The sequence below is a fragment of the Lactuca saligna genome, chromosome 5 (assembly GCF_052625555.1).
Source record: "Lactuca saligna cultivar CGN05327 chromosome 5, ASM5262555v1, whole genome shotgun sequence".
NCBI classification, from domain to species: domain Eukaryota; kingdom Viridiplantae; phylum Streptophyta; class Magnoliopsida; order Asterales; family Asteraceae; genus Lactuca; species Lactuca saligna.
This window is the reverse complement of record NC_136421.1, coordinates 51,114,939-51,129,227: the sequence shown is the minus strand read 5'-3', so window position 1 is coordinate 51,129,227 and position 14,289 is coordinate 51,114,939.

The window sequence follows — 14,289 nt, the reverse complement described above, 5'->3', positions numbered from 1 at the left end:
AAACACTTTCTTTCTAAATGAAATGGTTGTTCATTACTTGCTTACCATATACATATCTCATGATACTAAACATGACGTCCTCCACCCCTGAACATTTCCACCATTCCGGTTTTGGGGTGTGACACTCACGAAGGGACTGGGTAGGGTTAAGCATCTCCAGCATGCGAGGCGCATAGGGCTGAAGGATGATATTAGTTTTAGTAGTTAGATAGCTTTGAAATTTGTAAATTGTAATTGACATTTGATGATAAATAAAAGATGTTGTTTATTTATAAGTATATGTGTTGCTATCTTCCGTCAATCATTTACTATCATTTCATTGCATGTTTTGACTTCCAGAATAACTATGGTATGGTATCTCATATTATTCAAACTCTCCATAGCCGGTTATATATGAATCAAGACTGTCATGAGTTGGCTTGTAGATGTCTAAGTTGTTGGACATAGCAAGAGTTGCTACAAAACTCATGAGTGCTCATAAGTTCTGAGTATTAGATTCAACCCACGCTCACTTGTATCACTTCATGGAATTTATCTCGAGTGATCGTGAGACCGTAATATCATATAAGTCTTCAAACCTAGAGATATGAGTTGGTTAGACATTGATTGTACGAAAACGCTTTGGTAACTCGATGTTATAAAACGTGCCTTTTGTATAATTCAATAAGTAGTAGAACAAGCATGAGTCGAATTTTATCTGTTTGGATTAGAAGCGATATCTGGGCCCATCGATGATTTTGTTTTCACCTATGTACCGGGACCGGTCAGAACTAAATTGATGTGTTCGATTAAGTTCTATGTCAAACAAATGGAAATCAGGAAACAACTGCTGGACAAAAGTAAGACATTATTCCATGCATTTGTCCAGCTGATATCTAGAATAGAGGATTATATGATCACTTATGTTAAATGGATTATCATCATCTTCTCAGTTCCACGAGACCTTGAAAGAGCTACGATTGCTGATCGGTTCCTGAAGTCATTCTTGCAGTTATAGGTATTAGACTTATCTAAGTGGGAGACTGTTGGATTAGGTGCCTAAGTTCATAACTATTCATGGAATATACTTGACAAGATTAGCATGGACCATTTGGGTTGCATGGCATTGCAACACTTGGATAGACTAAATGAGAGAAAGGACACTTAAGGTTTATTAATATATTATAAGTTCTAATATATTAATAATATTATTTAATTGGTATTGATTAAGAATTAATTTAAAATTAATTAAGTGATCAAAAAGAGACTAATTAAATATATGGGGTTGATTGTGTAATTCATCTAATCTTGTATAGTGGGATAATGATCCATGGTTTGTGTGGATTAGGTTAAAACCCATAAGGTGTTCCATGGATAGTCCATGGAGGTTACAAACCCATGGATCATGGAATATGAAAAGCCATGACAATTAGAGTTTACATGGTGTAACCCTACTTGTAACACAACTATATAAGGACTCTATGGATGACCAAAATCAACACTAAAAGCAAGTAATAGAGGGCTAGCGGATTTTGAGGTGTAAGTGAACTTCTCTCAAAGTTATTCTAAGTGTTGTGGTGTTGTATGAGACATTTGAGGCATCACACTTGAGGTGCTAGGCTCACAAGGTCTTCAAGGAATCCAAACCACAAAAGTTATGTACTTCTACTAGCTATTATGTTTGAAAGTTCCCCATGCCATGCTAGTTAGGATAATAACGTTGGAAAAACAATTTTGCATGTATCTTAGTAAAACATAGATCCAAGGTTTCTAGGGTTGCATGTACACCTTAGGAGTGTTAGAATGCTCAAAACCCTTCAGGATTTACACTGAAAAGTGGGCACAGGGCATGTTTGACCAAGAAAAAGATGTTGACCATGCTGAACATGACCTGTATCAGTTTAGCCTATTTTAACACGGGCCGTGTTGACCATGCTGAACATGACCCGTGTTAGTTTAGCCTATTTTGACACGTGCCATGTTCGACTAAAAACTTCCCTTTGATAGTTTTTCCTATCTTTCATATTACGGGATGAGGGTTATTTTTAGACACACACATCATATTAGAGCACTATTGGTGAAGGAATTTTGAAGGTTTTGTCAAAGATTTGATCATTTATCATTTGGAAACATTACTTCTCTTATTTGTAAGTTGTAATTGCACATCATTTGCATCTTTACAACTTGTGATTTTGTCCTAGCCATGTGTGGCTAGAACCCTAGTTTCTCCAACTTCATGTTTTGATTTCTTGGTTGTGATTTCAATCATATGACTTGATGTTTGCTTTTAATTTCTATCTAGTAAAATTGATTTTGCTTTGATCGAATGTTTGATTCTAATTGTGATTCTTATTGGCCATTTAAATTAGGGTTAGGTCATTCAAGTTATCCATTTTGAAAAATCCGTAATTGTTTTGTGAATTGGACTAAGTAACAGCATTAAATTGATTTCCATTGAATGAATTTAGTGTAAATCCTTTTCGCACACTCTTACACTCCCGAGCTTGAAAGGAGTATTGGGTGTTGTTAGGAGTATTCACATAAAACTTAATGCAATCTTTTTATCTAATTCTAAGAGCTTGTTTATATTAGGTTAGTTAGGTTAGAGTTAATCAAAGAGCTTGTTTTGGTAGAGCGCCCAAATCTGACTTCGTATGAGGAAGTCATGATTTTCCGAAGTTTTGACTTAGCAATATGCAACCCAAATACTCGATTTGAGACCGAGCAATTTTTAGCCGAAAAAATCTAAACGAGAATCGAATATCTTGTTAATAGTAGTGAAACGATAAAAAGACAGGCGAAAACGGACGTCAGATGAAGAAATTATGAATTTATAACAGAGTTTTCGTGCCCCGTCCTGCTTAAAATAAATAATAAAAACAAGTTCAAAATTAGCTGATGGAGTCTAAACGAAAATTGTAGAGCGTAGTCTCACCTACGCGTCGATATAAAGAACGTCCAAAACGGAGTTCGTATGAGAAAGATATGAATTTCTGAAATTTTATAAATAATTAAAATATATATTTAATTAAGAATTTCGATAATATCCGAAGGAGTCACTGATCTTATCCGAACTACGCCCAGCGTAGCTCGATGCATGAACCACCTCGGACTCAAGTGCTCCGATACGTAAACATTGACATTTTTGGTCGCGTATGCCCCGCATAGCTGAGCATTGCGCCCATCGTACGTGCGAGGCTCAGCCTTTATAAAAGGCATGCGAGGGTAGCCGGCCTTTTTGCTCCTTTTCTCTTCTCTCTCTCTCTCTCATGTTTTACCTTGTTTTTCATGCAAGAATTATCTCGAAGCCCCGGTATCATTCCCGAGACCCGAAGCAAGTACCGAAGCCCGAAGATCCTGAGAAGTAAAATTCCCGAGCCGAAGCTCTGCCCACGAGGAGTTCGATTTTTGTGAAGATCTTCCAGATATATCGAAGAATACTACTTTTGAAAGTCGTAGTGCTGTCCGATCATCTTCTGATCAAGTGAGTGTGTAGGTATTTTCTTCTAATACATAAATACGAAGTATTTACTATAACGTGTTATGTGTTTATATATTGGTGTTGATTTGAAGGGGGTACATAATCTCTTTCAAATGCACGATTTTATACAAGTATCGATTTAACGTACTAAGTATATGTGTTATGTGAGTGTATCGATGTTATCTTCTAATCTCATAGATGTGATTTATCCTCTATGAAATATGTGTTATGTTTATGTGTCTCATCTTTTATCTGGAATGTGTTTTGAATGAACATACTATACATGTTTTAAATTATGTATAAAAATGTGTATTTTATCTACTAAAATGTTGGGTAGAACATGGGTAGATAGTTGCCTTGTGATAAAAAGATGAGAGGTCTTGATGTTTTAGATTCAGTCATCTAGCGGAGTTTAGATGACGACCACAAACTTTTCTAGACAGTCCTGTGGAACACTAGCATGCTCGCCACCTGTAGGTGTTAATGAAATTGGGTGTTCATTCGCTGTATTCCATCCCCCTCATGGTTGCCTTATTTGATATATATTGCTGGGAAACCCCCTGTGACAACCCGATATTTTTTCAAATCAATGTAACATTCAAAAAGTCAAATACAACGAACTATTTGGAAGCAACGAAATTAGCTTCAAAAATAAAGTGTTCTAAAATCTTAATTGGGATGCATAAAATGTTAGATATCGTGCCAAGGTTTCCAAAAAAAAAACATAAAGAACACTCAAATCCGAGTTATAACGAAGAAGTTATGAGCAATAGAAAATCCACGACACACCGGGTAAAACATTGTTAAACGTAAACAGTGAAATTTCAATAAAATGCATTTTAGCCTTACGTATCTACACGAAAGTCGTAGATTACGTTAAACCATGAACGTGCTTAAAAAGAACTCCCAAATCTGCATTCGTATGAAGAAGTTACGGATTTTATAAGTTTCGTAACAGCGGTAGACAGCTGAAAACTCGAAATAAGGATTGAACGATTTTTAGTTGTCGCAACCTAAACGAGAGTTGAAGTTCTATACAATAGTAGTACAATGGTAAAAAGACAGACACAAACGGACGTCGGATAAAGAAGTTATGGATTTTTAACGGAATTATCGTGTTCCGGCCTATTAAATAAAATATAATTAAAAATAAATCAAATATAGCCGACAAAGTCTAAACGAAAGTTGTAGAGTATTTTCTCACCTTCACGTGGATATAAAGAACGTCGAAAACGGAGCTCGTATGCGAAAGTTATGCATTTTAGAATTTTATGGCACACATTTCAAAGCTTATATGAAGAAGTACGCCGAGCGTACTTTGGAGTACGCCCAACATACTGAATGGAGGGCCTCAGATCGGACACATCGCCCCTACTCCTCTACTCCGTCCCGTCCGAAGTCCAGCAGTCGAAGATGCGCTCATGCATGACGTTCGTGTACGCCCTGCGTACTTCGGTGTACGCCCAACGTACGAGGGTAGTGTTCCTCACCTATAAATAGGATGCGAGACCTCCGACTTTCCTTGCTCATTTCCTCCTTCTCTCTCATTCTTACTCTACATTTAGCATCCTGAGACAATCCTGACTTCCCAGTTTCATACCCCAGCCCCGACGAAGGTCCGAAGCCCCGAGATTCCCGAGAATCTCGCCACTTTCCGGTCGAAGTGCCGCCCGAGTAAAAGCTCGTTTTCTTCGAATCGTCACACTTTCCAAGTGAGTTCATACCCCTACTTTTTCACGTCTTTTCATGTTTTAGGGGGGGGGGGGGGGGATACAAGTGCAATACGAGAAAACATATCGCTTTATACAAATTTAAATACAACATCTATATTTTAAAATACTTCGATATCAACATTTTACTTTACATGGAAAGTTAGTATTTCATCGAGTTATTATCACCAAATGGAACACACTTTTGGAAAAACTATAAAGGGTATAGTTTTCGGGTTATTCATTACATCCTTACATAAACATTGTGAAAATGAAATATTTTCATCTGCATGAAATATAGACTTGCTTTTTCGTAAATCTATTTATACTAAGTGTTGTGAGATATTCAACTTCAATGTACTCATAAGTATGCATTTCAAGTCCTGTATTATAAACCATAATCTCTTGGAGGGAGAGTGTGATACTTGTGTATGGATCTATACGGGATTGATAATCCCGCACCTAAACTGTTAGATGCAGTTAGACCGGCAGGTCTGGGGTGACAAACGTCATAACACTACAACGCCTGAAGAACCTTGTTACAGGCAGTCTGTGTCAATAGCATGGTTATAAAACTCACACTTAAGTATTAAAATAAGTTTGATTTACGAGACTCTTGAATGCATTCAGTATTTACACTATTTTGAGTATAAATTTACTTTCATCATTTGAGCACGAAAGATACTAACGCCCTCCAACTTTTGGGACTTTTTCAAACTATATGTAGAAAATATTGGATTTTCTCGAAACCACATTCACCTATTTTTACTAAAGGACATACAAATTTCAGTACAAAAACACTTATGGACTCACCAACTTTATTGTTGACACTTTTTCGAAACTACTTGTATTTCTCAGGGAATCAGTAATACAGGTAACCACCAGCTTTTAGAGAAGGAATGCTAAGGCGTCTATTATCAAAACATTTTAAATCATCATATTTATAATATTATTTTGAAACATGTATTACACGCAACAATGTAATCTTTTATTATATTTGTGATGGTTGTGTTACTTTCTTTACAATATTCAACTGTTGTGGTACTACGTGAAGTCACCCACCTCCGAATGTTTCCGCCATTCTGGTTTAGGGGTGTGACAGATTGGTATTAGAGCATTGTTTATAGTGAACTAAGTATATCGAACCACATAAGATATACAAACTATAAATGCAAAGGGACCAAAAACCCTCTAACAAAACATTTTCATAAACGATAATTTTAATAAATTAAAGTGGTATACATTTTTCTATTAAAAAGTATAAGTACACGCATGCATCGGTCTCGTATCATAGCAAAATTTTATAAAAAGTGTTAAGGCAAGTTGCGACACTACGACTAAGCCTCGGGATATGTAATCAAATCGAGAATAAATATAGCATGGTCAACTATATTTATCCTAGACTTGACCAACGTATGTCGAGGAATGGTCGTAGTAAGTAACAAGTCAAAAACTTACCAAAGAAATTACTAGAATCAAACTTACATATGTGTAATACCATAGGAGTATGTTATAGAACCATAAGAACTTCAAACATCGTCCAAACCTCAATACTTAGTTAAAGTTAGGAAATCGTCAAATAAATATTTTCTTATCAAAAATTACTTTGTCCCAAGTTTTCTTACCCCTACTTCTCGACCAGACAAAATGGCAGGATTTCACATTCCCGGGGACCCCGACTATCCCAACCAAGGAAATCGAGGCTGGATCGAGGACGACCCAAAAGGGGATTCCGAAGAGGAAATTCCTGAGGAAGAACCCGAAGAGGAATCCGAAGAGGATCTTGAGGAGGACCCAAACGAAGGATCAGAATAGGAAGGAGATGGTGGGAGCACACACTCGGAGCCTGAGGTCTACAACTCTCCCCGAGGAGCCGCTATTCCCCGACCAGACTTTCAGGGCCCGTCGCCCTGCTGGGCTATGGATCTGAAGCTATGGAGTAGGGAACAAGGGAAACGCCCACCCTACGGCATGACACGAAGCTTTTATAACCTCCGCAACGGGGGTTCGGCTGACAGGGCACTCCCTGTCATGGCCCGTCGCATTACTAACCAAGGCGATCAAGCATGAGCAAATGTCAACCAACTCTTGGACATTGGGGCCACCGTTGCTGTCACTGCGGTACGTCTTCGTTGTCTGGACGAAGAACACGATCGGACAATAAAGCACACCTTTTCCCTCTTGAAAGACATTACTGCTACTAGAGCCGAAGTGTAACATCCGGATTCCCAGTTATATTATTTTATTCGCTTATTTTGGAGTTTGTGGAGGGACTCGGCGAGTTGGTGCTTAGACTCGCCGAGTAGGGTCGCGAATTCTCATCCGGATTGATGATCGGACTCGGCTAGTTCATGGATGGACTCGGTGAGTCCGTGCTGTTTAATGAAACCCTAATCTCTCGGGTTTGAGACTTATATAAAGGCCCTTAGGGCCGTCATTTGTATCTATCAGTCCCTTGAGAGAAACCCTAGAGTGCTTGAGCGTTTTGGGAGAGAGAGGAGGCCATTGTTGACCTTTAAAGTATTGTTTAGCAAGGAAAAGGAGGTTCTAGCCAAGAGGAGGCAAAGGAGGTGGACATTCTGTGGATTTGGAGCTCATAGCATCACATTTGAGGTAATAATTCGGCTCCCCTTCTGTTGTTATGATGATCATATGGAGTTAGGGCTTCTTGGACCCTTTATTGGCTAGATTTGTTGTCCAATTAATCCCTATTTGTGATGAAGCTTTAGATCTAGATCCATAGAGGTCCATAGAGCCTTACTCATCAAGCTTTATGAAGATCAATGGGGGTTTTGAGCATGGGTTATGATTATTGGGGCTAAAACATCATATAGGATCAAATAGATGTTGTTTGTGCATCAAGATATGGACTTTATGTGATTATCATGCTTGGGAAGGTCGAATCTATGGATTAATGGAACAGATCTGACCTCAGGAGGTCAGTTTGGTTTGTGCATGGGATGGACTCGCCGAGTCAAAGAACAGACTCGACGAGTAGGGTTAGGGTTTCCCTGTAAATCACATAGTTGGTGACTCGCCGGATTGGGGAATGACTCAGTGAGTCAGAAGTGATCTAGAGGACGTGAGTACACGATGGAACTCGCCGAGTTGCTCGAAGGCACTCGACGATTCGGGTCAAAGGTTGACTGTTAACCAATGTTGACTAGTGTTGACTTGATAGTATTAATCAAACAAAGTCAGGAAAGTATTAATGAGAGTTGTATTTGTGATATAGGAGGACGATAGGTTGGGAGATTGGGAACGAGTGATTATCTGACATCAGCGAGGTGAGTCTTCTCACTATGCCTTACCCGATGGGGTAATTATGTGTGACCGAAAGGTCTTATGTGTATGATGTATATGTGATGTATGTTATATGTGATATGTTATGTGATATGAGTATGATGTGGACCGGAAGGTCAAGATGATATGGACCGGAAGGTCAACAGAGTCTAGGATGGAAATCCCCTGAGACACTTGGATCGGAAGATCCTATGGCCTGGAAAGGCGTATGTGCAGTATGTGGTATTTTGGGGAACTCACTAAGCATTCGTGCTTACAGTGTTATGTGTTATGTGTTTCAGGTATTAGCGAGGATTGCGGGAAGACGCCAGCTTGATCAGTACACACTTGCAGATGTCATGTTTTTGAGATCTTGGGTTAAGGATTATGTTATGTATTTTGTGGATACATTGGATATTTGACTTTTGGAAGATTTAATAATGAAATGTTTTATTAAAAAATTAAATGAAAAATTGTTTTAAATTTTACGGTGTTACACGAAGTAAGGGAGTTCCGTGAGCAATAAGCCGCAATGGAAAGGCGTATTATCGAGGCCTAACGTCAAATAGCCCGAGCTAAGACTTCCACAACTACTTACCATGGTCCGCAGCGTCCTACCCGCTCATAATAGAACGCGTACTTCTGACGCTATATTTATATCTATCGGCTAAATGTTGGTGTTACCTTTTCTTTTATAAATGTAAACCCGACGAATTGTGAGTACACAATTCGGAGGCCGGAATGCTGTCAAATTTTCCCATTTTCATTGATGTAACCTAGACCTATTAAAGGTCAAATTTTCCTGATCATTGTATCATATACTAATATCAATGAAATTAACACGCATTTATTACTTCCTTGAGTATCCCATTATTCATACGCTTGTTTTCTTTTGAAAATTTCCGTTAACATACAAAAACCAGAAATGTTCAGAACTAAAATGTATGAACCTCCCTCAATCATTTCAACTGACTTATCAAGCATTTGTCTCTTAACTTGTGGCAGAATCATGCCACCAAGAAGGAATCCCCGGCGTTTCAATACAAATGAAGCGCCAGCACCACCTCCACCACCCCCTCTAACCATGGATGTTGCTACCTTTCAGGCTACTGTAACAGCCTCCGTAACCGTAGCCATGGCACAAATGAGTAACAAAGGATCAGGAGGAGGGATAAACAGCTTTACAAATGGCCAAACCCAACGTCGTATCGGGGAATGTACTTACAAAGACTTCTCCAACAGCAAACCCATCCCCTTTAATGGAACTGGGGGAGTGATGGTTCTATCCCAATGGATAGAGAAAACAGAAGTTGTTTTCGAGATATACTCATGTCCCGAAGAAAGCAAAGTAAAACTTGATGCCTGTACCTTCTCTAAATGAGCCCTAACGTGGTGGAATGGCCACGTCAAGTCACTAACACTGGTAGTGGAAAACTCCATGGGTTGGGAGAACCTGAAACGAATGCTACTACGAGAGTACTGCCCAATAGGCAAGATTCAGAAGCTTGAGCAGGAGCTTTGGGACCTTACGATGGTAGGCTCGGACATCACAAGCTATACAAATAGATTCAGTGAGTTGATAATACTTTGCCCAGGAATGATGATTCTGGAAAGCCAAAAGGTGGAAAGGTATATCAGGGGACTGTCACCCCAGCTTCGAGGAAGTGTGCTAGCCTCCAAACCCACAACGTTCGACAGCGCCAAGGAATTGGCGCAATCTCTCGTTGACCATGGGGTCTGCCAAAGTGTCGCAACCTTCGTCCTAGAACCAACCAAAGGAAGTAACATCAATGACAACAATGCCAATAACGACAACAAGAAGAAGTTTTGGAACAAGAGAAAAGGTCAAACTTCGCAAGAACCTTCAAAGAAACAAATAGTGGCAGTCCATGCCGCTACTGCCCCCACTGCTATTCCCGCTACCCCCGTACCAATGTAGCAATATGCTGGGAACCTGCCAAAGTGAAACAAATGCTATTACCATCACCACGGTAATTGCCAAGAGATGCATTGTAAAAACTGCGATAGAAAAGGGCACACTGCCCGTTTCTGTAAGGCATCGGCGTGACCAATCACCCAAGTTCCTTGTACTGGAGTAAGCCAGGCATGTTATGGGTGTGGGGAAACTAGGCACTTCAAGAGGGATTGCCCTAAGGCAAAGAATACTGGTGGTGTAGGAAGAGTGCTGGCAATAGGGTAGAACAAAGCAATAGCTGATCCCACAGTGGTTACGGGTACGTTTCTCCTCAACGACATTTATACATGCATACTCTTTGACTGTGGTGCGGAGAGGAGTTTCGTGAGTCATAAATTCAAACACTTACTTAATCAAAAACCCCAAGCACTCAATAAAATATTCACTGTAGAAATGGCAAATGGTAAAACGGAAAGCACAAACGATATGTACATAGGCTGTACATTAAATTTAAATGAGCACTTGTTTCAAATCGATCTTATGCCAATTACAATAAGAAGTTTTGATGTCATCATTGGTATGGACTGGTTAAGCCTTCACCACGCCGATATACTTTGTCACGAAAGGGCCGTTCGCCTCAATCTGCCAAGTGGCAAAACTTTTGTCATTTATGGTGACAAACCCAGTACAAATTTACAAATCATCTCCGACGTCAAAGCCCAAAAATATCTGCGCAAGGAATATCATGCCTGTCTAGCCCACGTGGTAGACAAGAAACGAGAATCGAAAGACATTAAAGACGTTCCAGAAGTCTGCATTTTCCCAGACGTCTTCCCAGAAGATCTTCCAGGAGTCCCACCGAAGCGCCAAGTCGAGTTCAGGATTGACTTGATACCCGGAGCTATCCCAGTAGCCAAATCTCCATACCTTCTAGCCCCAGCCGAGATGCATGACCTGTCCAGTCAACTAAATGAGCTGCTGAGCAAAGGCTTCATCAGACCAAGCTTCTCACCATGGGGAGCACCGGTCTTGTTCGTAAAGAAGAAGGATGGATCTTTTCGCATGTGCATCGATTACCGGGAACTGAACAAACTGACGATCAAGAACCGATATCCCCTACCGCGCATAGACGATCTGTTTGACCAACTACAAGGAGCAAGCTACTTCTCAAAGATAGATCTAAGATCTGGATATCACCAGTTGCATGTTTTGGAAGGATACATTCCCAAAACAGCATTTCGAACTTGCTATGGTCACTACGAGTTTGAAGTGATGGCCTTTGGATTGACAAATGCACCAGCAGTGTTCATGGACTTGAAGAACCGAGTATGTCGTCCCTTCCTGGATAAATTTGTGATTGTGTTCATAGATGATATACTCATCTATTCAAGAAGCACGGAAGAACATAGCTAACACCTCCGCCAAGTTTTGGATACATTAAGGACGGAGAAGCTATACACAAAATTCACAAAGTACGAATTTTGGATTCGGGAAGTAGATTTCCTAGGTCACGTGGTTAGCAAAGAGGGGATACACGTGGACCCGTCCAAAATCAAGGCAATTGAGAACTGGACAACTCCAAGGACTCCAACGGAAATCCGACAATTCTTGGGCCTCGTCGGGTATTACGGAAGATTCATACAAAACTTCTCAAAAATCGCTAAGCCGTTGACCACCCTGACTCAGAAGAGTGTAACCTTGGATTGGGGAGAAAAACAAGACATCGCATTTCAAACACTAAAGCGAGCCCTATGCCGTGCGTCTATTTTAACCTTACCAGAAGGAACAAAAGACTTTGTGGTCTACTGTGACACGTCAAACCAAGTACTTGGATGTGTTCTAATGCAGCGAGGGAAGGTCATCGCCTATGCCTTAAGACAACTGAAGACGCACGATGTAAACTACACGACACATGACCTCGAGCTAGGAGCAGTCATTTTCGCTCTAAAGATCTGGAGATACTATCTCTACGACACGAAATGTACAATCTTCACCAATCACAAAAGCCTCCAGCATATCCTCAAACAGAAAGAACTCAACATGCGACAAAGACGGTGGGTAGAACTAAACGATTACGAATGCGAAATTCGTTATCATCCCGGGAAAGCTAACGTAGTAGCCGATGCCCTCAGTTGAAAGGAATACTCGGGCCGCCGAGTGAAATCCTTAACCATGACTATCCATTCACACCTGTCCACACAAATCAAGGAAGCTCAAATAGAAGCATTGAAATCCTAAAACGTGGCAAGTGAAGCCTCCTTAAGAGGAATGGATAAGAATCTTGAAAAGAAGGATGACAGAGTTCGTTACTTCATGAATCAGATCTAGATGCTGAAGTTTGGCGGATTCAGAGATGTTGTCACGGATGAAGCCCATAAGAAACGATACTCCATACATCCCGATTCAGATAAGATGTATTTGGACCTCAATAAACTGTACTGGTGGCTGAACATGAAAGCCGAAATTGCTACCTACGTAGGCAAATGTCTGACTTGCGCCAAGGTCAAGGTGGAAAACCAAAAGCCTTCGAGACTGTTGCAACAACCTGAAATACCCGAATGGAAGTGGGAGCAGATTACCATGGACTTCATAACCAAGTTACCCAAGACGACAAGCAGACTCGACACCATCTGGGTGATCGTCCGACAGGTTAACTGAATCCCCGCACTTCCTGCCAATCAAAGAAACGGATAAACTGGAGAAGCTAACTAGAAGATACATTAGGGAGATTGTACGACTGCATGGTGTGCCAATATCCATTATCTCGGACTGAGATAGTAGATTCACCTCGAGGTTCTGGCAGTCACTATAAAGATCTCTAGAAACGAGGTTGGACATGAGTACCGCTTATCACCTGCAGACCGATGGTCAGAGTGAGAGAACCATACATACCTTAGAAGATATGCTGAGAGCTTCCATAATCGATTTTGGAAAGGCATGGGACACCCATCTACCATTGGTTGAGTTTTCGTACAACAATAGGTACCACACTAGCATCAAAGTTGCCCCATTCGAAGCCCTCTATAGCCGTAGGTGCAGATCACCTCTATGCTGGGCTGAGGTGGGTGACACACAGCTAGCAAGAGGATAGGAAATGAACAACACTCTCACTGGGCCAAAAATCATAAGAGAAACTACGGAGAAGATTGTTCAGATCCGGGAGCGACTGAAGGCTTCAAGAGACAGACAAAAGAGTTATGCGGATAAAAGACGGAAACCATTGGAATTCCAGGTTGGAGACCATGTCCTACTAAAAGTCTCGCCTAGGAAGGGTTTAATATGTTTCGGAAAGCATGGAAAGCTAAACCCAAGGTACATCGGACCATTCGAGATCCTTGTCAGGTTCGGCCCGGTGGATTACAAACTTCGATTACCACAGGAACTCAACAACGTACACCTTACCTTTCACATATCAAACCTAATGAAGTGCTTGTCCGATGAGACCCTCGTTATCCCTCTGGATGAAATTGCAATCAACGAGAATCTCCAATTCGTAGAAGAGCCAGTAGAAATCATGGATCGGGAAATTAAAAGAACTAAACAAAGTCGCATACGCATTGTGAAGGTCCGCTGGAATGCCAAGAGAGGACCTGAATACACCTGGGAACGCGAGGATCAGATTAAACAAAAGTACCCGCATCTTTTTCCTAACCCATAAACTCTGTCTTAGATTAAATTTCGAGACGAAATTCCCTCTAACCGGGGGATGATGTGACAACCCAATATTTTTCAAATCAATGTAACATTCAAAAAGTCAAATACAACAAACTATTTGGAAGCAACGAAATTAGCTTCAAAAATAAAGTGTTCTAAAATATTAATTAGGATGCATAAAATGTTAGATATCGTGCCAAGGTTTCCAAAAAGACATAAAGAACACTCAAATCCGAGTTATAACGAAGAAGTTATGACCAATTGAAAAT